The 26280-nt window shown below is 33.1% G+C and overlaps 1 protein-coding gene across 1 annotated transcript in view; it reads left to right on the forward strand.

Moving 5' to 3' along the window:
- The window catches only part of Nrk (Nik related kinase), a 118957-nt gene that overhangs the window by 7811 nt on the left and 84866 nt on the right, over positions 1-26280 (forward strand). The gene's annotated exons all lie outside the window — the stretch shown is intronic.

Here is a 26280-nt window from a genome sequence, read left to right on the forward strand (position 1 = left end):
TAGTGTGTAAGACAATTCCAACTTATATAAAAGTATAAATTTGGTGTTTTCAATTAGGATCAGTGTTAATCTCAAGCTCCCTGGAAAGTGGCAGTTAAACTAATGCCAACAGTACAAATGTGAGGTAACCAAGCAAAAACGTGGTTGTGGAGGATGATATTAATGCAATGTAGGTAGGAAACGGGGGTAGTATTAAGGGCCGGCTTGGGGTTGAGGTGCTTTAGTAGCCCTACCACTTGGACAACTACCTTCCTCCACTCTCTGATGGGAAATTGACATTTTCTCAATCTGTACGTTATGTAAGTTCGATACAAATGCAGTGGTCCTCTTTCCTAGGCCTATTCCTCAAAACCTAAATTACTGTCCAAATGGCTGATCTTTATTGTAGACATCATGGTAATATATATATATATATATATATATATATATATCCTTCATTATAGATGAGTAATACTCCACTGTATACAAAAACCACATCTTGCTTTTTTTTAACTTTAAAAAATATTTTTATCAGTACCAGGGATAGAACTCACAACCATGCACTTGCAAGGCAGGTGCTTATATGCCACTGAGGTAAATCCCCAGCCCCACACATCTTGTTTTTAAACCTTGCAGAAAATCACCTATAGCATAGAAGTTCCATAGCAGAAATAGCATGTGGTCAGATACCACAAGCAGAAAGAAGGTTGGTGAGTATAGAGAACTGTAAAAGTGCCAGTTTTATGATGAGAGTTGTTCCATTAAAGAAAACTATAGCTGCAGACAATTATATAATGAAACAAAAATATATCATTTATACTATCATAACTGCATCACATACTCAATGATTAGTTACAAATTGTGTGATCTTGGTCAGTTTTGTCAGCTTATATATATATATATATATATATATATATATATATTATATATATAACTTATTCATAGACTGGGATTCCATTTCTGTATGGCAACTTTAATATTTCCATGGGGGCTGGGGATTTAGCTCAGCGGCATAAGCACCTGCCTTGAAAGTGCGTGGTCATAAGTTCGATTCCTGATACTGGTAATAAAATAAAATAAAATAAAAGCATTTCCATAGCTCTTTACGTATTTTAATCCATGAAGTGTGTGTTTCTTCTGACTTGAAAATATAGAGTTGTCTCCAACATCAAATTGTAGAAATAACTTCAGAATTCAGGTAAGAATCAAAGGGAGAATTAGAAAACACAAGATGTATTTTAAAACAAATGATTATCAGAACAGTGATGCAACAAAAAGAAGAACAATAAAGAGAGTAAAAAGGCAAGTTGAACGTGAAAATCTCCTTTTCTAAAAGCCAAGTTTTCTTTTTTACTTTATTGAAAAATTAAAGAAATTTTTGTAACCAAATGATGAGAGTGACAATAGTCACTACACTGCATATTGTTATCTGCAAAGTAGTTCCTCAGTACAAGACACACACCAAAAATATTCTTACAAAAAACAAACAGATAATAACATAAATTTTATTTTAAATGGACTAAAAAAGTAAATAAAAATCAGGGTTTATTGAGGTGTATTATACAGACAGTAATATTTACTTTCTTAAATTATGTGTGTTTGAACAGTGAAAAATTTCAATATACATTCCACCACTTTAACTGCATAGTGTCTCAGTGTGCTATGAGTATGATTGTTATATTTTCACACATATGATGTAAACTTACAATACTACTATATTTTCCTTATACTTACTATACTTACTCTTTTTCCTTTATTCTCTACTACCATTTTTATTTAGATAGTCAAGTATGTTTTAGTGTAATTAAAAATAATCTTCAACTTAACTTCTGGATTTTTCATTTCTTTATACAAATCCCCATTTCTATCTGGCATAAAGAATCAAAGTCTAAAGAATTTCCTCTAACATTTCCTAGAGTTCAGGGATTCTAGTACAGTGTAAAAAAAATTCTATTAGGGCTGGAGGTTTAGCTCAGTGGCATACGCACCTGCCTGGCAAGTGTGAGGTTGTGAGTTCAATCCCTCTTTGCAAAAACAAACCAAAAAAAAAAACAAAAAAAACAAACAAACAAAAAAACAAAACAAACAAAAAAAAAACTTCTATTTCCCCTTAACTTTTGAAACATTTTTTACACTGGGCGTAGGATTGTGGGTTGCAAGGTTTTTTTCTTCTTTCCGCACTGTAAAGATATGACTCTATTGTCTTCTAGTTTACATAGTAGTCACATAGTCTGAAGTCTCCCGTTATTCTTATCTTTGTTTCATTTTAGTTTTCCTCCAGCCATTTTTACGACTCTTTCCTTCATTTTTGTTATTCAGAAGTTTAAACATGAAACGTTCACAGAATTTTGTGTTATTGTTAGTGTCTGTGCCTGTGTTTATGGAATGTTTGTCAGCGATAATATGAGGTAAGGATTAAAAATGTTTTGTGTTGTCAGAAATTCTTGGTTATGTAGTTTAACATACATTATTGCTGTATGGAAGTTCTAAATTTCTTTTTAAATCTCTGTAGGTATTTCTTCTGCCTTGTTCTCTCTTTTTTTTTTTAAATCCATGTTCATGTGTGACAACTATTAATGTTATCCCACTGCCCGTGTGTGCTCCATTTTGAAGTTCGTGTGTATATTCTCATTGTCTTTCCTCTTCATGTTTCAGTTTATATCACTTTTTTTCACATTTTCACTTTTACTGACTCCTTTCTTAGCTGTTTAAAGCTGAATAACGTGAATAACAAAGACATTTTTTATCTCTATCACTATTTTCATTTTTAGCATGTCTACTTGAAATATTTATAGTTACTACCTTGTTGAAATTTTGCACTTGTTCATGTATGATTTTCATATTTTCACTAAAGCCTTTCATGTATCATAGTTTCATTAAATTCTGTATCTGGTAATTTCAACATCTAAATCATCTTCAAGGCTGTTTATGTTGATTGCTTTATCTTTTGTAATTTGGCTTTTTTACCTTTTTCTATAGGCATCTCAGAATATCATTTTGCATGCCAGATATAATATGCAAAATAGCTCAAATTGAAAGAAATAGTGTTTGTCCCTTGAAATGGTTATGAAATGGGCTAACTTGTTAGTTAATGTGGGAAGCTGAGTCAATTTAAAAGGAGATAAAATAGGTTATTTTGTTGAGGTGGTTACCCTCAGTTTAGTACCATCTTTAAATCTATTTCCTTGTGCTTAGAGTGGGGATCTGGTGCCTGGGAGTTTTGTCAGTATTCATGCTTTATTCTCAACTTGAGCCTTTCAATGTCCGTGTGTGCCTCAGAAATCTTACCTCTCCATATCTGGCCTTCTAGGGGTATACTGTTGTTGCTCCTTAGCTTATTGGTTCCCAGTAAAGAGGAGTTCTCTGTTTTTCTTAATCTCTTAACTTCAGTCTTAATAGAACCTATGCCACTGGGTCATAGGAGTGGGGCTTCTCTTCGTGGCAGGACAAATGTCTAATAGCTTTGTTCCAGAACTAATAATTACCCTTCCCCTGGAAGTCGGGGACTTTATTGTTATTTTTTTTTTAACCTTACCCCACTGCAATAAATCCTCCCAGAGGGAATAGGATTTACTACTTTTTTCTCTAGAAGACCTATACTCCTTACAGGTAAAGAACCAGACCGAGTTTCATTTCTTTTCCACTGTGGTGGTTTCTCTTCATTAGGCCTGAGTCATAAATCCATCCAGAAAAGCCTCTCTCTCTTTCTCTCTCTCTCTCTCTCTCTCTCTCTCTCTCTCTCTCTCTCTCTCTCTCTCTCTCTGTGTGTGTGTGTGTGTGTAAATTGCCCCATTTCTGGCTATCAAGATTTAGGTACTCTCATGCAGTCCCACATTTTGGATCTTAGCGATTTGTTAAAAATAGTTGCATTCTTTATACCTGCTTCTTCGGTGAATTTATCTTTCCCCTGTGCCACAGATGAGCCATCCATCCCTCTTTGCAGGAACATGTTTTTCTTCAGTTTGATACTAGTTGGTTGCTTTGATCTTTCTCCCTACATTAAAGAAAATTGAAAATTTTTAGATTATTCAGTTTCTTATTGTAAGGGGGGAAGTGGTAATATTTCCAGATGTCACAGCCTCATCAGAAATGAGAAGTCCATGTCCATTCCTTTTAACTGAGTATTTCTGAAACGTTCACTATTATGCTAGATTCTGAACAAGTTTATAATTCCTAAGAGTTTCATGTGAACCTAGTCAAATTGGGAAATTGAAAACATTCTCTAGCATCAGATTTTCAAAAGAAAAAAAATGTGCTACAGAAGGTAGGTGCATACTGCCTTATTTACATCAGAAAAATATCCTGGACTGGAGGTTTAGCTCAGTGGCGTAGTGCCTGCTTGGCAAAAAAAAAAAAAAAAAAAAAAAAAAAGATTTTCCTTATCAATCAGTTATTTGAAAGTTTTTTACGCTTTCAAATTGAATTATTTGTGGAAAAAATGTTGGGTGTGTTGATATCTATATTGATGTTGCCCTTACTGGGAATAACTTGGTATGTGTAATAAATAATTTTAAAATAATGACTGTCACATGGAAATACATTATAGTATCTCAGATATAAAAGATCTACAGGGGAGGGAATGCAACTGGGGATATAACTCAGTGGCCCAGCACCTGCCTTACAAGTGTTAAGTCATGAGATTGATTCCGGAAACAAAAAAGTACACAGATAATTGCAGCAGAAATGTAGTGTGTTGTGGGGAAGGTAGCCTGCTTTAAATAAGGCAGACCTAATTCGGTACTTACTTGTTATTAATCACTTATGACCTTGAACAAGGCATTTATTCTCTGAGTGCAAATTTCCTTATTTAGAAGATGAATCACGTAATACCTTTAAAGATCTGATAAAATTTAGAAATAATATCGATAAAATTTTTGACTTGTGGCAGATGCCTATTAAAAGGTACTAATTTCTATCATTATTATTGTTATTATTTTAAAAAGAAAATATCAGTAACTCTCTAAATGGTAAAAAATAAAAATGCAAATGCATTAACTAGTCAGTATATTATTGTTCTATAAAGCAGTATTATATAATATCATGAATTAAACTTAATCCTAAGTATCCCTTCTTATGTATATATGTTGGTTGTAGTTATATTTAAGCCTGCTGATGATAACAAACTAAATAGTCAAAATAATGAGGTATTAGATTGTGTATGTTAATAGCCTATATTTTTATATCTATAGTTATATTATTTTGAAAATTATACGTCAACATTATATATATATATATATATATATTAGAAGTAAAAACTGCTATATAAGTAATCTATATAAGAAATGGAAGCATGATACCTTTCAAAACTAATGTCAAAGTCCTTTATTTTTTTCAGTGCTACTAACCACATCCACTGCTGGTGTTTGTTTTAGTTATGTTCCCTTCATCTTTAAGCTTGTTTCTAAGACTGTTCTCTGGCAAGTTTCCAACTGTCTGCTGAGGTCTATGAACACTGAAATAAAGACTGAGTCTTACAGTCTAGATTGTAACCTCTTTCCATTTCTTCTTTTAGTTCTAATTAGACACTTAACCTACAAGCTTCTCTCACCTCCTGCCAATACAAACTTCACTAGAAGTTGTGGGTTTTGCTTTCCTCTCTCTTTTTTAGGAGGAAGAAGTACTGCTTTCCTTTCCTGGTAGCCTTAGAGTAGTTTTCTCATCACCTTTAGCTACTAGTCTCACAACTTACGAATCACAATTGAATTAGAGGAATATTATTAATTGGCCATGTGAGGCAATATTTGCAAAAATTAGGATGAATTCACCTTTGCAATAGTTTAGTGAAAAAACAAATTTACTGAAGAGCAATTGATACAGAGAGACCATGGTTGTTCTGTGAAATATTAAGAAAGAGACTGACTCTAGAGTGACGTAGTGAAAGCTGACCCTTCCACTGACACTGAACATTTCACTTCACTTTTCTTTTTCTAGTCCCAATTTCTCAGCTATATTGTAATTGTACTAGACAAAATAATTTCCAGAGATTGTTTATGGATTTAAGATAATGCACTTCACACCTGAAACTCAGTAAAACGTAAGCTTTTCTTACTCTGTGATAAGCATAATAAAAATAATAAATCCTGTAGCTACATCACCTTACAAAGCAGAACTTGATTATTGGCTGTTAGTTGGAATAGGTACACATTTCACCAAATAAAAAGTTTTCACCATGTTTTATTTTTATTTTCCTCTCTACTTCACCACATGACAGCAAGTCTTGTTATTTAGCTTAGTAACTACTATGACATCCACTGTAATGGTAAAACTGTGTAGCAGTTATATTGGTAAGAAGGGTTGCTTCATTACATGTTATTATCTAAAACCATTTTTTAAACATAACGCTAGCAAAGTAAAGCAATAACATGGATTTTCAGAATGAAAATTCTCTTTGAACCTCATGAGGTCTCAACTATACTGCTAACATCAGTCACTTGTTCTCATGTTGCCATTTGCAAGAAACATGGGTAGAAAAAAGAATCCGAATAAAAATTCAAGAAAGCCATTCAGTCAAAGGAAAAGTATCTTGAAATACAATATATATCTATAGATGATTCTAGATCCTAATCATCACATATGCCTAAAAACCTAGTTGCAATAAAATCAAAGGCTGACAGAAGGAACTATCTCAAATTTGTTATATTATAATACTTTTGTTTTTATTTTTATTTACTTTTCTCTTTAAAATGTAATTATAAAAGAAGAAAAAGATGTATTTAAGTGTCAGCTCTCATCTATCCTTAAGAGATTGCACAAGTACTTTGCCCTTTTAGTTTTTTTAAATTTTATTTAAAAATGCATGCATATAACTCAACTTGATTCCTTTTTAACCCCCTTCCCATTCTCACCCACCCTCTCTCTCCTCTAAATCTATTTTCTTCATTTTCATTCTTACTATTATTATTATCTTCAGTCCATTTTTATTATGCATAATGTTACATTCAATGAGGGTTTTTGGCACAGCTGACAAATCTCAAATCTTTTAAGAACCCCTTCCACTTTTGCCCTCCCCTGCCCTTCATTCTCCTGAAATACTTCCCAGCTGCAAAAGATCTATCTCCTTGTTTCCTTCTATCCACCTTTATTTTGCTTTCTATTTGTACTTTGCCTTACTGAAATGAGAAACACAATACGGTATTTACTGTGAGTCTGATATACTTCACTTAATATTATATTTTCCAGGTGTATCCATTTTCCTACAAGTATCTTGAATTTAGATACAGTATATGAAGTTAGCATTATAGTCAAGAGCAAGTTCCTGAATTAGTTTGCACCTTGTAAGTGCACTGTTCAGTATGAAGTTTCTTTTCATTACACTATTCAATACATCATTCTTAAATTTGATTTTTGAAATCACTGTTTGATACATTTTTTTTCAATAGCAAATCACAACAGACAGGTGAGATTTAGGCTTACTGCTTCCATTTTTTGAATTTGAAGTTGGGACAGAGAATGGAAATGGAAATGAGAAAAAGAAATGCTCTCCTGAAATTTGATGACATGCAATTTATGATATTTTAAATCAAGTTTCAGAAACATGGTGCTGACATTTGGATTCCCTAATCAGTAGGCTCATTGGATGGGGATTTGAGTATTTTTCCTTTTAGGCTGAAATTACACTGTTTATTTGCCTACCAAATGTCTAGCACCCGTGAGTGCCTTCTTTTTAGGCAGGAAAGTTTTTTTTTTTTTTTTTTTTTTTTTTTTTCCCTGCCATTTTGCAAATAAAATTCAATTAAGTCAGCCAACAAATATTGCTTGAGCATGTATAATTCACATAACATTGTCCATTTCATTATATATTGCAAGCCTCTGAAGGAGGACCTAAAGCTAAATCGTAATGGATCCTCTTGCAATATTGGGTAGTTGTGTCTTCAGAGTGCAACACCATAAGCCCAGAGCTTCCTTTTGGTTCCACCTTCTTATGACATTGCTCCTTTGTCATAATGTGTCTCAAAAGTAAAGATTGCTTCTTTTTAAGCAAACTCAAGCTGCTTTAGTTTAGGAAATATTAGATTTATCCATTAAATAAAAACACTGCTTTGAGTGTTGAAATCTTACCATGATAAAAATGTTTAAGACATATTTATTGAACGCAAACGATGTCCTAAGCATTGGGTTAGGTACTAATTGTTAGGATGATGAGTATCATTGTGGGGGAATTTTTATTGATTTTAGTTTTAATAGAAATAAGGAAGGAAGTATTTTCCATATGAGTGTGACCTCACAGTTCACTAAGTATTGAAGAGTTACAGAAAGAAACAGAAAAGCTGGGTAACATTGGGCAAAAGAAAGAAGGAAATGTGAATTTAGTTTTTCTTTTCTTGGATGTAGAAATTTTAATTAAGCTTCTAACATGTGAGACTCCAAAAACAAGTTTTTCTTCAGAACAGAGGTTGAATATTTGCCATGGGGGTACAAGGAAGCCACATAGGCTAGAGACTCAGGGGACGAAATCAGGGGGAAGTGCTTGGAGAAAACTAAATATTTCTGTCTGGGCCATGACTTCTCTCCAACTGTGGGATACAACCTAGGTCTTCCTAGCTCATCTTTTTTTTTTTCCTGTTATACCAAAATTTACTCTTGTATCTCAATACATTTTGAAGGAGGAAGAAGCAGTTAGCATGATAATAAGATGGGGAGTAAAGATGAATGTAAAAGTCACGTGTGGGATTTCTGTACCCATGAGGCCATAATTACATATTCACAATTGTAATCGGTATACTAAATTTACAGATAAAGATGAGAACAATTCATATTCTACAGTCAGTGTGTATGGGTAATGCAAAAGCAATTATTTCGTTTCTGTAGCTACTTAATTAGTTCATATTCTAAAGTGTTGCACAGAAGAAAAACTTAATGAATGTTTGGAGACAAATATATATTTTTAAATAGTGGCCAAAATAAATAAATTCTTTAAAGTATAGTGACTTTGTTCAATTAGATAAAGTCTTCTTAGTTAAAAAAACTTATTAAACACTATTCTCTTCATGAGGGATAATACATTCACTTAAAAACAGACGGATATCCCAGTGCGTGGGGAGCATGCCTGTAATCCCAGAACAAGGAGAAGCTGATTCAGGAGGATCACAAATTCAAGCACACCAAAAAAATAAAAAATAAAAAAGGGCAGGTATGTAGCTGAGTGTTAAAGCTCTGCATTCAGTCCCCAGTACTAAAATAAAAATAAACATAAATATTGCCTAATTGATACTTAGCTTATATATATATATATATATATATATATTTGATTTATAATATATATCTTAATAAATTTCAAGTAGAAAAGCTTTTATAAACTGTTATAAAGTGTGGTATGGATGGGTGGGGAAGTGTTATTAACATTGATTCAATTGATATTATATATATATATATATATATATATATATATATATATATTTTTACCAGAATCTGGGCATATGTATAATACATATGCTATATAAAGCACATATACATGTAATTATGGTCATATATAACATGCATACAAATATTTTCGTGAGGTTCCCAGAGTAAATTTATTAGAACTGCTTGAAATACCAAGATTTCTTATTTTCTTTTATCCTATAGTATTTGACCACTAAGAATTTGTTAGTTAGACCATCACCACATTTTATTAAGTGGAAAAATTGGAAAATAATACTAAGCTAGTTCCTCACACTTGAAATGAGTCCTAACTTGATTTTAGGACTTTCCAACATTGTACTATATTTCCATATCTGCGTCTAAGTTACTTTTGCAGGTGGTGCCGAAATTTAGAAAGCATTGTGCCACTGTAAGTCTCTGAGAATGTCAAAGTAAAGGTAAGTTCTTAAAATTTTATGTCACTGGAACTAATCTGAAATCAGGGTCTTAAAAAAAAAAGCCTATCAACAGATCAAATTAAAGTATCAAATAATGTCAAAATATATAAGCAGTTCTCTAACGCAGTTTTATATTTTCCTTGTTCACCTGTATGTAGGTAATTGTACATTCATCCTTTAACAGAAAAATAATAGAGGGAAAGGATGTATGAATTATGTCATTTCAATTGGAGAAATAATGATTTGGTAGTGGTGTATGTGTAATTTGTGCTAGAAAAATAAGAAATCTTCTTAAAGTCTTTCATTTTAGGCAAAGTCTCTTTTTAATTTGGTATTTACTTATTTTTTGGTTTTATGAGGCAGGATCTCCCTATGCATTTCAGACTGGCCTTGGACCCATTATGTAGCCCAGACTGGACTCAAACTCATGGAAATCCTCCTGCCTCAGCCTCTCAAGTGCTAGGATTACAGGCATATGCTACCATGCCTGGATCAAAGCAGAGTCTCTTTATGGCAAGGAAAAGAAAGTTGGACTGTTCAGAATCCCCTGGGGGAAAAGAGAATTGATTATATTCTAAGCACTGGCAGTAACATTTTGTACAAATCATTAACTCTGAAGAGCAAAAAACAAAACAAAAACACCACCATGATCAAAAAGGACAAGTCTAAGAGTTCTCAAAGAAAGTCAACTTTGACTCTGAGGGAAAAATATTTAGATTAAATGAAATTATACACATGCAGATTGGATGACAGAAAAGACGGATAGTTAAATATTAGTTACTTTATTTCTGGTATATTGACAAGCATTCGGGGAAAGAAGAAGCAAATAAGAGGGGGCAAAGGAATTGAAAATGATCAAATTATGTTATATGAATTTCCAGTCTCCCAAAATGAACTTCACAGTTCTGTATTTCAAGTATGCACTCCTTAAAATAATGAGATCACTTTTAGAAATTGCGATCTTTCAGGCCTAAAAGTGGACAACTTTTTACTGAGTTCTTATATTGTGCATAGTACTTAATTTGCATTATTTCATTTACATATTTTTATTTATTTATTTATAATTTTTATTATTACATGTTGTAGTACATAATGATTACTTTCATTGTGGAGAATTGATTCGTGTACATCACAAATAACAGTTCTTGTTTTTCCTTTTCACTTCTGCCCCTCCTTTTTTTTTGCCAGTATCAAATTCATTTAAGTCTTTATAAAGGTAATCATCATACATACAGCCTAACAACCAGGCTAATAGACAAAACCCCTATGAAATACATATGACAATAACATTAAGTCAAGGTACATTTTTAGACACATTGTCCTTGCTGGTCTACAATAACTTTTTTTTTTCTTTTTTTGCTATTTTCTCTTTCATTTTGCACTTCATTTATATATTGCTTTTGTCATATAAGTCAGGCTGTAAGCTTGTGTGTCTGATTTACTTCACATAATGTTATGGCCTCAGGATGCATTCAATTTCCTACCAGTTACATTTTTACTAAGTTTGTGAAATTTGTAAGTTATTTTAGAATGAAGTTTTGTAATAAAGTTCAACATATGCTAAGAGATTATGTTCTTTACATAATGTTGAATTGCCTGGGCCATTTTTGGATTTACAAAAACATAAATTCTACATTTTGAAGAATGCAATCTTGCTTAGGTACTTTTGCCATGTCCAGGCATTTCATTATGTTTGCACTACATTTACATTTCATAAGAGAAGTATGAAGTAGGTACTATTATTATCGTCATCTTCTCATTCACAAATATGGAGACGAGAATTGAAAAGCTTAAATTTAAAACAAATTAACAATAGTAGTAAATTGTGAAGTCATGAGTCAAATCAAATGTGCTTAGGCCTTAGGTGTGTTCTTTTAATCCTGCTATACTATATTCATCTTATCATGTCCAATTCAACTTCAAAACATTATCGATTAGAACATTCAGTTTTAAAGGGTGTCAGTCCAAGGCAAAAGTGTCCACCTTCAAGAAAAGTGGTGAGTTGAGATCAGTGATAGAGATCACTAATGATGCATCCCCTCCAGCATATTGTTTCCCTTCAAGGTGTTCACTAAGAAAGTGAAATCTGTGGGTCCTTTTCTGAAACAGAATAGAATTTCAGAAATGGATGGAGACAATCAGGTATGTTTTATAGGACACTTGAAGCTCATGGTTTTATGCTTACTTAGATTCCTGGAAGCCCTGGAAAAGTAAGGAGAAGTGCTAGCTCTCATCCCTTTACTCTCTTCTAGGGGCCAAAGACTCACCTTCAGGCTAAAGGATATATTTTTCTTAGTTATTATTTGCAAAGGGGAGCTCAATGGAGGAGGAAGACACTGATGGATTATTGAAAATTAGTGCCTTCTTTTTGAGTGATTACTAGCTGATTGGTGATTAAAAATAATAACATTAAAAATGTGTGCTTTCTAATAGATATATTCTGAGGAGCATGGTGAAGAATATAATGTATACAACTTAAGGGACTTTTGTTTGTTACCCACCTAAGAACACTTTTCCTAGAGACTGGTCAGGAATAAATTAGATGTATGAGATAAGTAGCTATGCTTTTGGAAGCTAGAGTTTGGCAGAGGAAGACAGTTGAACAGGGAGATGTCAACAATAAGGATTTGATTTTAAGCCATTAGATGAGGATACAGGCTTCAAAAGAACTTTAAGCTTAAGGCTTTCTTGGTGGTTAGCCTTTACAAGAGTTTTAAGATCATCCAAGTTTTATCTTGTCACAAAATGAGACATTCCAATGGCAATAGAAAACTAGTGATAGGCCTTAGAATAGATGATTAAATATTCATTAGTCTTTAAAATTACTTAGCAAAGTTATTCTGGAGGTGAGACCCAGATCATTTTTATTTTGAATACACTCTCAGGGTGCATAGTAAAGTCCAGTGAACATATTAAACACAAGGGCATTGGGAAAAATATCAAAACAACACTTCAATCCAGAGTTTTTTAAATGTTGCAAACTCATGTTCTCTGTTTATTAAAAGTATTTTCATTTTAAAAATATATTATTAAATATTTTGGTGCATACATAAAATTTGCCTGAGTCACCTTGTAATCTGTTTTTGGACAAGCACAGTATATTTTATAGAAGAGTGAATTGCATAATTTCTACTGGAACTAAAAAAAAAAAAAACGTGCAAAATTGACCCATGCCTAAATTACAGATTTTAGCAAGGACCTCTGTACATATGTTTCTTGATGGAAGGGATTGACAAATGACAGCCTGTTGAGCTAATGCTGGAGATAGGTTAACTTTTCAAAATTATACCACCTAAGTGACTATTTAAAAAAGGTTGCACTGTGTAGAGATAAACATGTCCAAAGGAGAGAAATATTAGCCTATTTTATTACTCTCTGCTGAATGAGTCATTTAGGGAGTTTGAAAGAGTATATTTTTTCTCAAGGTACTGTAGTTTGCTGTAGTGTTACTGGCATGGCCAAATATAAGGATGGTTTCAAGACAGCCTCATACCTTCAGGAAGATGCCTAGAACATGTACAAATATTTCCTGACTTGGAAAATTGGCAGCCATTAGAAAGAAAAACACGGATAAATAAGAACCTGCAAATGATCTTGTTTCTCTTAGACTTTCACACACATTTTTCAGTTGCTATAGCATGTTATTTAACTAACTTAAATTTTATCAGTTTCAAATGAAATTAGTGGTCCAGAATTTTAAACTCTAAAAATTTTAGTAATGTGATTTTTTCAGACTCTGTACTATCTGATACACACAGATTATGCAAGCAAGCATGTGTGTGTCCGCGTGCGCGCACACACACACACACACACTTCTTTCAACCAATTTGTCTTGATTTTCTAGATTCTTTTCTATTTTGATGGCCAGGGAAGCTCATATACAACCAGATCTATGTATATGCTTGATTGAAATCCTTGAGGAACATATTATACTAAAAGATAGAGTTATCCTTTCATCAACTGTGCTTTGGGCAGAAGTAGTAGACATGAACAGGAAGGTGAAAACTAGTTGAGGAGAAGTGTAAAATGGAGTGGTAATGCTTTTAGTGAGCAGAGTCCATGTTTACTCTAGCAAGTGCAATATAGAATTTGGTTTGATAATTTCTAACAACCCACTAAAACTATAAACACAACTACATAACTGGTTATTTGATGGGAATTACCAAAAATGTTTGTGAATATCTGATACAAGTAACCCTACTAAAATGGAAAGTAGATGTTTTACTTGCATCCAAAATGCTACTAGGGGTATCTCAGACATCTCAATGCCTAAATGTAAGGGAGAGAAATTAAAGCAACGTAGCTCACTGTTGCTTTTCTCCTTGGGGTCATTCAGGGGATAGTTCGGCATGAGGCTGGAAATTTCCAGGTAAAACCCCCAACTCTCCCCACCATTTTGGACCTAGAAGTGGCATAAGTAATAGATGAGCTGAGTTGGGAGTTTGCAAAAATTCATTACAATTTGACCAGTTAATTTATGTAAGATGATTTTTTCAAGAAAAAAATGTTAAAGTAGTATTTCCATAATTTAGTTTAGGCCTAGCTTTAAAGCATCCTTCACTCTCTACAAAACAGGAGAATGTGTACTTTTTTAAAAGGCAAAGGATGTGCTTCTTCAAAGCATATTTTAAAAAATATAGTTATGTACTTTCAACTACTTTTGTAAATGCTCATACCATTTGGTTTCTGTCAAAGTTGTAAATCTTGCCAATTACTCACATTTTATATATCATCACATATTTCATAGAAAGCTAAAATACATTTTGCATGAATTATGGTAAGACTTCGTGCCTAGGAATTGTACCTAGGCTTATGCAACTTTCTCTCTATTTCCATTAGAATATGCAGTATGAAATGTCTGTCCTAGCAATTTTTATTAGTCCCACTCCAACTGCTCATTCTGAAAAGCTTTGAGGAGAAGAATGAGATCATGCACATCACTTCTTTAATTGTTTCTTCAGAAACTTTCTGCCACATCACTTTTTGTTGGCTGTATTTTGTGGTTTTCTTTATTCAGATCTTATATTCCAAAGCTTTGATAATCAGGGATGGAAGAAGTACAGCATGGGGATAAAACAGGAAAAACATAGAAGGACATAAGAGACCTTAGAACTGGGATTGCCAGTCTTGGCAGATGAAAACACAGGACATCCAGTTAAATTTGAATTTTGAGGAAAAGTAAATAATTAATGAAAGTGTACACCAGAATGTATATTTATACTAAATTTCCTTATTGGAAATTTGAATTTTACTGTGTATTTTCTCTACTTTTATCTGCCACTTTTATACAGAACCAGCTTTACTCAGGTCATGGATTTACCTCCCTCTAGCCCTGTGTTAAGAAACAAGGGAAAAGGCCTATTTTACCGGGCTTTGGTATGCTATAGAATGCTGGATCAGTCTATCTAAGAAGCTTCCAAAGGGTGAGGAGGAGGTAGTCTCATGGATGCACTATACTTATTACTCTTCTCTGCTTCTTATAGCCAGTATTTTGTGCCTCTTTCATATTTTCATAGTAAAGTTCCTCTGCTGGAAGCTTGTTGGGGTTACTAACTTGTTGGCATGAATACTTTCCTCCCTGAGTGGCTAGATCAAGGAAAGAAGTTTTTTTCCTTTACAGGCCAAGGAGAGCTCAGTTTCTTAGGATAGAGAAAGGAATCAAAGTTACTAAGAATTTTTTGTTTCTTATTGCTCAAGGAGAAGGGCTGTGAACTGGTAATCAGACAGCTCACTCTTTAGTTTAATTGTACTTAATGTGAGTCTGAACAACTAGTGCAGCTGTAATAAGTATAAATGTTGACATTTTAATGAAAGCCATGTTCTATGGAAGAGACCACGCGACCACTAGCTTCATTCTGCAGATTGATTACAAAAAGATCAATGTTGCTGTTTAGTACCTCATCAAATGTGGTCTATTTTCATGTGTTGTGTGTTTAATCACCCATTTTACCTATTGCCCTTTGAAATTTACCTTAAGGAAGGATGCAAAGGGTAAGGCTAATCTGTGTATAGTATGGAATTGAGGCTGAGTACCAGCAGAAATTCTTTAAATTTAACTGTCTTATTGTGCTCCTACTAATTCTGTTAGCATGACCCAGAGGCTGTACTATTTTCTCTGTTTTTCAAATGTTCCTTCAAGGATAGTTTACAATCTCTACAAAAACAATGCTTCTTATAATTCTAAGATTTTAAAAAGGAGCAACACTATACTGGAAATCTTCCATTCATGTGGAATTGCTAGTTAGGCTTTTTCTGTATTTTCTAAGAGGCTCAGTGGAGAGAGAAGTAGATATATAGATACTATCAGCCATCTCCCATCTCTCAAGTCATACAGAAAGTGATGGAGCTAGCTTTGAAACCAAAGCCCTCATTTGTAACTATGTTGTAAAAACCACTAAATTGTTAAATACAAAGGGGAGCACCATGCTACATGATATAGATTAGCAGTGACCTGGAAGGTGGTTTCCACTAAACTCCCACGAATTGTTTGTGATGAGACTTTAGTGTACACAACTCTTCCAGATTCAGTAACATTATTGTTTTTCTCCAGTAAGGCACAAAAAATGTTTCTGGTAAAGACAGATTATTCAATTGGCAAAGACAAATTACATGGTGCTTAAGAGAAATATTAGAAACTATATCAGAAATTAATTAGCCATTCATGAAATTCCTATTTTGGATGGTATATATTGAAGAATAATTCACTTAAGTTTTCTCACTGAGAATTAGTTTTAAAAAAGAATAAATTTTATATAAAATCTTTCAACAGTAAGGTGTCCAGATCACAATATAGGTTTCAGAACCAATCAAAACAAATAAATTAAATATTCTATAGATACTAGGCTACAGAATTTCAGTAGGAAAAGCTCTTCTCTCAAAAAGCTCGGCAAAAGATATGACCAGGTAGGTATCAGTTTAGATTCACGGGACACATCCTATGTACTTAACAAAAAAATATGTAGAATTTATTTTGACCTGAGATGAAGGTATGTAGTTTTTATCCTTATATAATCAGGTTCTCCATTCCCATGCCACAGTGGAATGTGTATGCTTTGGTGTTACCCAGATACAAATTTAACTCATGGCATCATGAAGTGAATGGAAAGAAGTTGGATCATCTAACCTAAGACTCAGGGTTACAAAAATTAAAGGGACAATAAAATCTAGTAGTATGTAATGCAGATGTTATTATGTCTTGAAAGAACATGCAAAAGTATTCCTCTAATACTTATAATAATAAAAATATTGCTATCATGGGGGAGAGAATTGATGGAGAATGTGTTTCTTTAATACAGACTTTCATTTTTATATTCATTGTCCATAAAGCTGAAGCAGATAGGGAAGAATCAAAGTACTGCACACTGCAAAAGAGAGACAGAAAGACTCTATAGTTTATACATCAACCTTTAATTTACAGATAACAAACCTCAAAAAAGAAAGTGAATTGCTTAAAGTCAAATAAAATGTATAAATTCTCACTGTGCTATAGAAAGATAATGTTTATATTATTTTGCTGACTCATTGTCAAACATGGAAGGCTTCCAGCATATTAACAAATATGCTCATTTCCAGCTAGCCATATCCTAAGTATCCTGACTTTTCTTAGCGAGATTAAAATAAAATAACTCATCATTATTTCCCTTCCATACCATATTGTAAATAATTAAAATGGTGATAATTCAGGTTAACAGTATATGTATTCTTATTATAATAGTGAAATTGTAATAGTTTTGATATCAGAATTGATAATTCAAATGTACCATCATAGTCTTTTCAGTGGCAGATATGCACAAAGAATATCATTCAATTTGCAGTAAAAAGGCTTATTGGTGTTCATCAAAATGCAAAGGAAAAATGAATCCTCTGTCTTCAGCTGATACTATCTGCATTTCACATTCTCTTTCCCTTGAAAAGTTCCTTTATTATTATTTTATACTTCCATTTTTACCCTTTTCTTTAGATAATAACAATTCTCATTGTGGTTAAAAACATTGACTTCTATGAATCTTGGCAAAAACTTTGGGCAAAATACGAAGATAGAGAAAGGAAATTTTTAAATTAACTTTCTAAAGTTACTCTTCACCCTACTAAACCTCATATAATTTACATTATTATATAAAACTTTGAGTAATTTGTCCCAGACGTATCAGATGGTGATAATCATTTGAATTCACTGAATCTAGTGAAAGCCTGGGCTGCTTTGTCTTACAAGGTCTTTCTTTATTGTTCTTTACATGGCCCCATAACAAGTCAAAAATACCCTGCTTATTCTATAATATGCATGGGGTCAGAAAGCAGTGAAAGAGGTAAATGAATGAGAGAATATATAATAGATCTTGAATATCAGTATGGCATTCTTTGCACATTAATCCAATATTTAACATGAACTGAGACTGTTTCAGCAATGCTGTGAGCCAAAGCTGTAGTAGGCCTGGACTTGCTGCAGCAGAAAGCCTTTATTTCTGTATTTCAAAAGTTCTTAAGTAGGGATGCCTAGCAAAATCATTTGGAAGAATTCTTTGCACACACAAATCCTAAAGACTCAAACTACAAATAGTTTGATTAGGAAGCAGTGATTAGTTGGACTTTGAATTCTAGGCATAAACTAAAAATCTCAGCGGGTTAATTATTTTTAAGAAGTTATTTAAGTTAAGTATATCGGTTGAGAAGGCAGAGATTCAACTCAGTATGGTGCGGTTTAGAAAGATATTCCAGATGCAAAATACCACAGATCAGCTTGCTACATTTCTCAAAATTGCCAGCAGAGAATAGTTCTTTCATGCTTCTTACCAGTAATCGCCTGCTCATTCGCATATTATAAATTAAAGACATTATAACAATGTCTTAAACCATTGATTAATACTTTAGCTTAATGAGATTAGTGTTCACCTTAATCCTAAGGGAAATGAGCCACAAAGCAGTTAAATTATTTTTGATGGTTGTGAGAGTTGAAGAGAGTTTTGTAACAAGGGGGATTGTTTCCAAGGAGAGAAAAATCCAGATATAGTCCCACTGTAGGAGGAAAATAACCTTAAGGGGGTACGTGCAAGGGCAGTGGATGAAAGCAAAGTACATTTTTACTAGAGGTTATCCGATTGCCCTTGATGAAGGAATCCTGCTTCTCTCATTCTTACAGGCTTATGTCTCTCTGGCATTGAATGACCCACCACTGACCCTGGTTCATTTAAATGCAAAGCCAAAGAAAGGAGAGGCTGGAGGAATTTAATCCTACAATTTAGGTTACACAGTATTAAACAGCTTATTGATTTGTCCCATTCAGAGAAGAGAAAACACACAAGCTGCATATTCAAAGCAACAGTTTGAGTTCATTTGTCAGTTCAAGGAAAACAGTTACACCAAGTTAAACCAATGAAGAAACAACTTTCTCAATTTCTTTGCAAATGCATTTTGTTTACTCACCTGAAACTCATCCAGAGTTGTAGATTTCCCTTGGGTAGAAAAACTGATCTTTGGGTCAAATATTGTCAGACTTGTTCAATAGGCTAAAAGCATGGAAATGGTGCAAAACACAGATCTGGGCTAAAGACAGTGGGATGGATGTGGGTTAATAGGAGCATTTGACTGTTAACAGTGAAATAGTGAAATGTCTGGTTGTGGATGTAAAAAATATTTTGGGACTTGGGACATTGGTAACCCGGAATTTTATGTTTTGTTTTTTTTTTTTTTAATTTATCTCTCTAGATATCTGTAAAGCCTGTCGACATCTTCTGAGTAGCATATAGTTTTGTACGGTATTTTTTAAAAAAGTGGTTTTGATTCATCTGTTCTTTGATCATACAATTGCTGTTTGGTCAGATAATCTGAGACCTGGGCATTTTTTTTCCTTTGTCCATGTAAAAGAAATATTAAAGTACATAACAAATGCATGAATTCTATTTCTCACTCCTTCCCTCCAAGGTTAGCCTGTATTCCCTATAGCAGCACCCATGTTTTCAATCATGGAAACCAACTGAAGTGGCATCAGTGTGAACTGTTTTCTTTAGGGAAGCCCAAAATCCAGACTAAAACCGTGGCAGATAAAGTAGAATCAAAATTTAGTTACTGTAAATTATGGGAAATCTATTGAAATTTCCTCAAATCCCTCAAAATCTTATCAGTAATAGTGACAAAGGAAAGAGGAATGTAGTCACTTTTAAATTTCTTTGAGCATTCCTATTACTATATACCCTGTGAAGTATAAATTTACAGTCAGGTAATAAAGTATTACAGTGGGTGTTACTTTTGTATTTTTTCCACTTGCCGTGTCCTGGTTATTGTAGTGATGAATCTTTTGTTTTTCTTTTATGAACTTGTAGGAGTAGCTGATTTTAAATTTCTATTTTCATATGTTAATTCTCTTAGAGTAGTGATTTTCAAAGTTTGGCCCCTGATCCAATACATCAGTTCATAAACTTGTTAGAAAGGCAAAATTCTTGTGCAATACACCAGAAATACTGTATCATAAACTTGAACTCCTAAGTAGGAGTGTCAGATGGGGTGGGGGAAAGCAATCCATTCTAACAATTTAGGTTGTTCTGGGATTCACCCAGTTGGAGAGCTACTTAATACATTTCTTACTTATGGCCATCATTGGGCATGGTCTTTTATCACCCTATTGCACATACCAATCTCACTTAAAATTAGGTGCTAACAGAAGAAAAATCACATAGTGACTTGGCAACACTGATTCCTCCCTTTCCCAATCTCATGTATATGCATGTGCATGAGCATGCATGTGCTTCTTGAATATTTCAGGAAGGGGGAAATGAACTGAATATTTCTCTCTCACCTGGCCAAGCCCAAGAAAGTATGAAGCAGGCAAACTTTTCCCATATCAGACTTAGACATTTAAGAGAGATATTTTGGCTGTGATTTACAGACTCTTTTCCTGCTAAACAGATTGTTCTATTATTCCAGTCAACTTGGTTAATCAGTTTAATAATAATAAAAATATTTTTCCAATTAGTTGGCTGGCTAATTTTTTGGTTAACTTATACCAGCTTATTATTTCACTCAAGACATAACTTGATTATACAGCTAATGTTGAATAGATTTCAAAAAGAAACTAGGCACTATTAATATATGAAAGCCACATGAATGTAAATTTGTGTTTGGTTAATTAGGTTCAGATAAAACAATTATTTGAGCCACAGACAGCATAAAACCTTTTATGGTCTAGTATATTTCATATCTCTTTTAACCTACACCCAAATTGACTCAACCAAGTTTCATTATCTTCTAGTACATAACACCTTAATTGGATGTTCAAGCAAGAAATGTTCTGTTTTCTCCAAGGTTGGATTTTACTATTTGCAGGGTAACCTCCAGTAGTATTGACTATTTTTAATTCTTATTTTAAATAAATCAAACCTAGATTACTTTAGGGAGCTGCATCGCATATTAGAGAAAATATTGTAATCTTTCAGACTAGGAATTTGGAGCCACTCATGCATAGGTTTTAAGCTCAGCTCTACTAATTTCCCTGTGACATCAGGCAAATTACTTAACCTGTTGGAGCAACAGGTTTCCTCTTATGTAAAACTACAGATGATAATATTTACTCACAAGATGCCTTTTATGGTCAATAAATATTAGTTACTTTTTTCATGGCAGGGGACTGGCTTTACACTTGAGAATCTAATTTTAGTTAAGCATACGTGTTGAATTGTGCCAGTTACCTGCAAGAAAGAAACTGTCTTCTTGTCCAGTCAATTGTAAGCTGTCGGTGTGGATAATATATGAGCTATTAAAGAGAAGGGAGAAATGGAGATGACCTGGGTTGGTCTCTCTGTGGTCTAATTATCTTCATTTTTTAAATTTTAGCCCTATACATAAAATATGTACCTAATTACAGTTATTATATAATGTTAAAAACATGTATACGTTGCATGTTTAGGTTGAATATATTTTTCTCATCTTTTTTTATTACTTCATGTTGAAAACTTTTATAATCTTTTCTTCTATCTTTTTAAAATTTATAGTGTATTGTTGTTCCCTATATTCTACCTACTGTACAATAGCTCCCTACAGTTTCTTGCTTCTACTCTAAGTGTAGCTCAGTGCTCAGTGATCAGCCATTCCTCCACTCCTCCCCAGTCTTATTCTCCCTTGTCCTCTGGTGGCCATTATTTTACTCTCACTTTTTGTGTGTGCTCTGGTTTATTAAAATGATAAAATTTGGTTTTTTGCTCAATGGAGGAAATAACACCAAACATTAAGATGGAAGTAAAGAAATTTGAGGAAAGAAATAAAAGCTAGAATTGGAAGAAAAAAGGGAAACCTCAAAACTGAACTATGGAAGCATGCCAAAATAATTGTAATGCAACATATAGTGGAGAATAAGGAGAGTTGCACAGTTAGTTTGTGAGGAGAAGGAGGGAGTGACATAAAAATATTCTCACTGAAAAGAGTAAGGATAGTGAGTTTCTAGAAGCTTCTCATTCTTTCTCACTTCTAGTACCTAGGGGACAAGTCTGAATTTACAGAATACATAATTTAGCATCTCTTCAGGTAACTGTCTATTGACTTACAACTATTGTCTTATTCATTTTTAAACATTTTTTGCCTTTTAGACACAGAGTCTTCTTATGCAGTTCAGGCTGGCCTTGAATGTACTTTTCAATCCAGATTGGTCATAAACTTGCAGTGATCCTCCTGCCTCAGCCTCCTAAGTCCTAGTATTACAGACATGCACCAACAAATCTGACTTATTATCTAACTTTTAAAACAAAAGTGTAAGGAAAATTATTGGCAGAACAAACCCGTGGACATTTTTGCTTCACTTGGTTTTGAAGAAAGCAATATTTTAACATTTTGCACTGCTTCTTCTAGAAAGAAAATCATGTGTGTCCCACTAAACCATATTAGATGCAATGTTTTTTATGAAAAATGGGATATGTAATAAATATATCAACACCAAATTTAGTTCTTAACACTATTATCATATACCCTTTGTTCTCTCTCTATTTTTTTTTTTTTTTTTTTTTTTTGTGGTGCTGGGGCTCGAATCCAGAGGCTTATGAATACAAAGCAAAAACTCTACCATTGAGCCTCATCCCCAGCTCATCACATAACTTTTGTTAAAGTGAAAATTTAAATATATTAAGAATCACGAATAAGTTGTCACTGTATTGTCATTACTCAGTCAACAACAGCTATAGTTTTTCTCTGATCCATTTCATTCCATGAATATACTATTTTTTTTTACCTTACACATTTTTGTTAGCTTTATATTTATCAGTTACACTCAGAGAGTTTGGGGCAGTGACATTTTTATTGCTTCTATGAATCTGTTTCTTATAATCAATCCTTCTTTGGTTAAAACTGACATTTATTTGGGTAGTTTTGCCAAAGCCTCGTGTCAATATTTCATGAAAATATATCCAACTAAGTTACATAGGTACAGCAATAGTTGCCACAAAATTAAAAATCAGGAAACTTATCACAAAGCTCTGCTAAAGAGGTGCCTAGATATGTAAAAAAGAATTCTCCCTACAATCCTTCTCCTTAAAAAAATAAATTGTAAGGTATGATCTTCACTCACTTTTGACCCTTAATTTTCAATGACTGGTAAATAGTTTGTAATAAAAAAATTAATGTTTGAGGAATGCCTTCATAAAACCTCATTTTAATACATTAAAGTTAGTATTTATGTATATAAGATGCTAAATATATATATATATATATATATATATATATATATATATATATAACTAAATTTGAATGTCATAGCATTATATTTATATTTTCAGTGTACAAGCTAGCTATTTTAGAATATTCATGAATGTAAATGTAGCCAAAATAATAGCAATGTTCATTATGCTTGTAGGCTATTAGAGTTTTGGTAAAGATAGGTACATAATATAACACATTAAGTGGTGAAAGGGTCACTTGCTATCTAAAGACAGAAACAGAGACCATAGGACCGCTTATAGAGTTGAAGTGGTTTGATTTTTCTTAGACAGAGCATTATGCCAACTTAACTACCATATTAAGGCTGCTTCACATAGATGCTAAATTGAACAGATTTGATAAGTGAGTGTGTTGTTAAGGATCAAGAACTTACTTGAAAAATCATATAGTAAAGAGAAGTACTATATAATCATTAAAACATGAGATCAGTAGTCTGAGATTTTGGATTTGTATGCTGGCTCTGCTTCTTAATTATTTGCATGGTGTTTACAATGTGACCTCTCAATTTTATCATTGTAAAGTAGACATAAAATACCATTTCTTAATACTAAAGTTGCAAGGATTAAGTGGACATCTATCTATCTATCTATCTATCTATCTATCTATCTATCTATGAGGTTTTTAAACAGAACCTGTTACGTTACAAACTGTCAAAAATTAGTTATGCTCTTCTAATGAATCTTTGTCCTACAAAATTGTGAGAAAAATCAGCATGTTAAATTTCAATTAATTTTAAGTACATATTATTTCATTGTTCTAACTTTTAGGAAAATCGTATTGCTCTATAATCTTTGATTAGAATCACAGTCCCCTTAAATATAGGCAATCAAAAATCAAAAGTGTGATACGATTCATGTTTTACTGTACTCGTTTTTAGCTAGTTATCAAATAGCCATATGTAATTTATAAATTAAATCTTAACTTTATTTTAACAAGAAATCAAACTCAGAACCTTGTGCTTGCCAGGCAGGTGCTTATGCTGCTGATCTATATCCTCAGCCTTTAAATCCTGACTTTTATCTGATGACTTCAAGTAATTTTTAGATTCAAATATGCATTTTAAAGATCAAGGTGAGAGATCAGAAAGAAATTTGAAGAATAAAGATGATTATCCCAATAATCTAAGAAAACTAGTTTAGACTAATTAAAAATCTGATTTTCTGATATATCATACCAAATAAATAAAGTTATGCATCACTTAATGTCAGAGATTCATTCTGACTTATGTATCCTTAGTCAATCTCTTCTTTGTGGCGCATCACAGAGAGCACTTATGTATAGATACACATTAAAGTCTACGGTACCTCTGGACACTACTATAAGTTTATGGAGTCACTGTCATATATGTAGTCTTTTTTATGCAGTTTTATGTGTCACGTAGAAACTATGTGACATTTTTTTAAAAACTGTGATGACATAAAACCGGAAGAGAATTGGTATTTCATGGAAGGATAATAGCTAAGTTTATTTGCAGCTGATCTCTATTTTGATTAAGTTCAATTAAAAATGTGTTAATCGACTGGGCTTTTGGTTATATAAATAACTTGTAGAATAATAGTAATCTAATTCATTTTTAAAGCCTGTTTGCAAGTATTTGAAGCGATGTGGGCACATATTCAGCAGTGTTTCCACAAACTTTTCAATAATCAATAGTCAACACTGACTTTGCAAAAATCTATGAATAAGCAAAATCCACTCTCATCTCTCTTCCACTTCTGGTGCTTCTCTTCTTCTCTTTTTTCCTCCATTTTTCCTCATCCCTAAAAATTTATTCATTTCATTGCCCTTGTCCTTCCCTTAGTTCAGCCCTATAACCTGAGGATATTTACCTAACCAAGCAAGCTGGCTAATATCTCCTTTCTTTTTTCTCTGTAATGAGGCAGCAAATGAACTGTGACATTTTTGAATGCTTTCAACAAAATGGGATGAAAAAAAAGTATTTCTTGGTTGTTTCTCAGTTAAAGTAAATATTTAGTCAAACAACATTAAATGCTAAATTCATTACTAGCATTGTCAATAAGAATTAAATGTGACTCTCAGGGTTTTTCTTCAGTAATTAGACTATTCTAATCTTGATTGTGGTGGTGGTTTCATGACTCACTGTGTTGTTAAAATTCATACAAATGTACACTGAAAGAGGAAAATTTTACTGATGGCAATTATACCTCAGTAAACATAATCAAAGAAACTTATAATGCCCCTTTTTATATTAGAAAATAGAGAAATTCAAAAAATATGTGGGTGGATGGATGAAGACATATGGATGAATGTTATAAAGATAAAGTTCTCAAGCTAAGCATAATGGTGTGAAACTATAGTACTACTTTGGGAGACTGAGATAGGAGAGTCAATTGAGCCCATGAATTTTAAACCAGTCTGGGAAATACAGCAAGAAGCTGTTTCAAAACAAGCAAACACAGAAACAAACAATTCTGTGGTTATAGAAATGAATTGAGACTGAGACACCACAGGCATTATTTCAAGATTAGCTATACCACTGACACTACATTCTCTGCAAAGTGACAACAGTAAGATCACTTTTCTTTTTGGAGTTTGTTTCTGCCTCTATAAACTGAAAAGTTTGGACTATAATCTCACTAATTCAGGCAATTTTTTATGGAGACAACCTAATTTGTTAAGAGTATGGGAAAGGTGGGCAGGGAGATTTGAGTAATTCATCTATTAAAAAACGGTCGGAATGGATAACATCATGTGAAATTTGAGGAACATCTGTTCTCTTATAGCACTGTCAGGGTCAAGATGGAGCCACCTGGGTTGAAGTTCTATGTCGCTATATCAGGTTGCCAAAATC

This window comes from Cavia porcellus, unplaced genomic scaffold (genome assembly GCF_034190915.1).
Source record: "Cavia porcellus strain 051 isolate PalLab524CR breed Dunkin Hartley unplaced genomic scaffold, mCavPor4.1 scaffold_3, whole genome shotgun sequence".
NCBI lineage: Eukaryota > Metazoa > Chordata > Mammalia > Rodentia > Caviidae > Cavia > Cavia porcellus.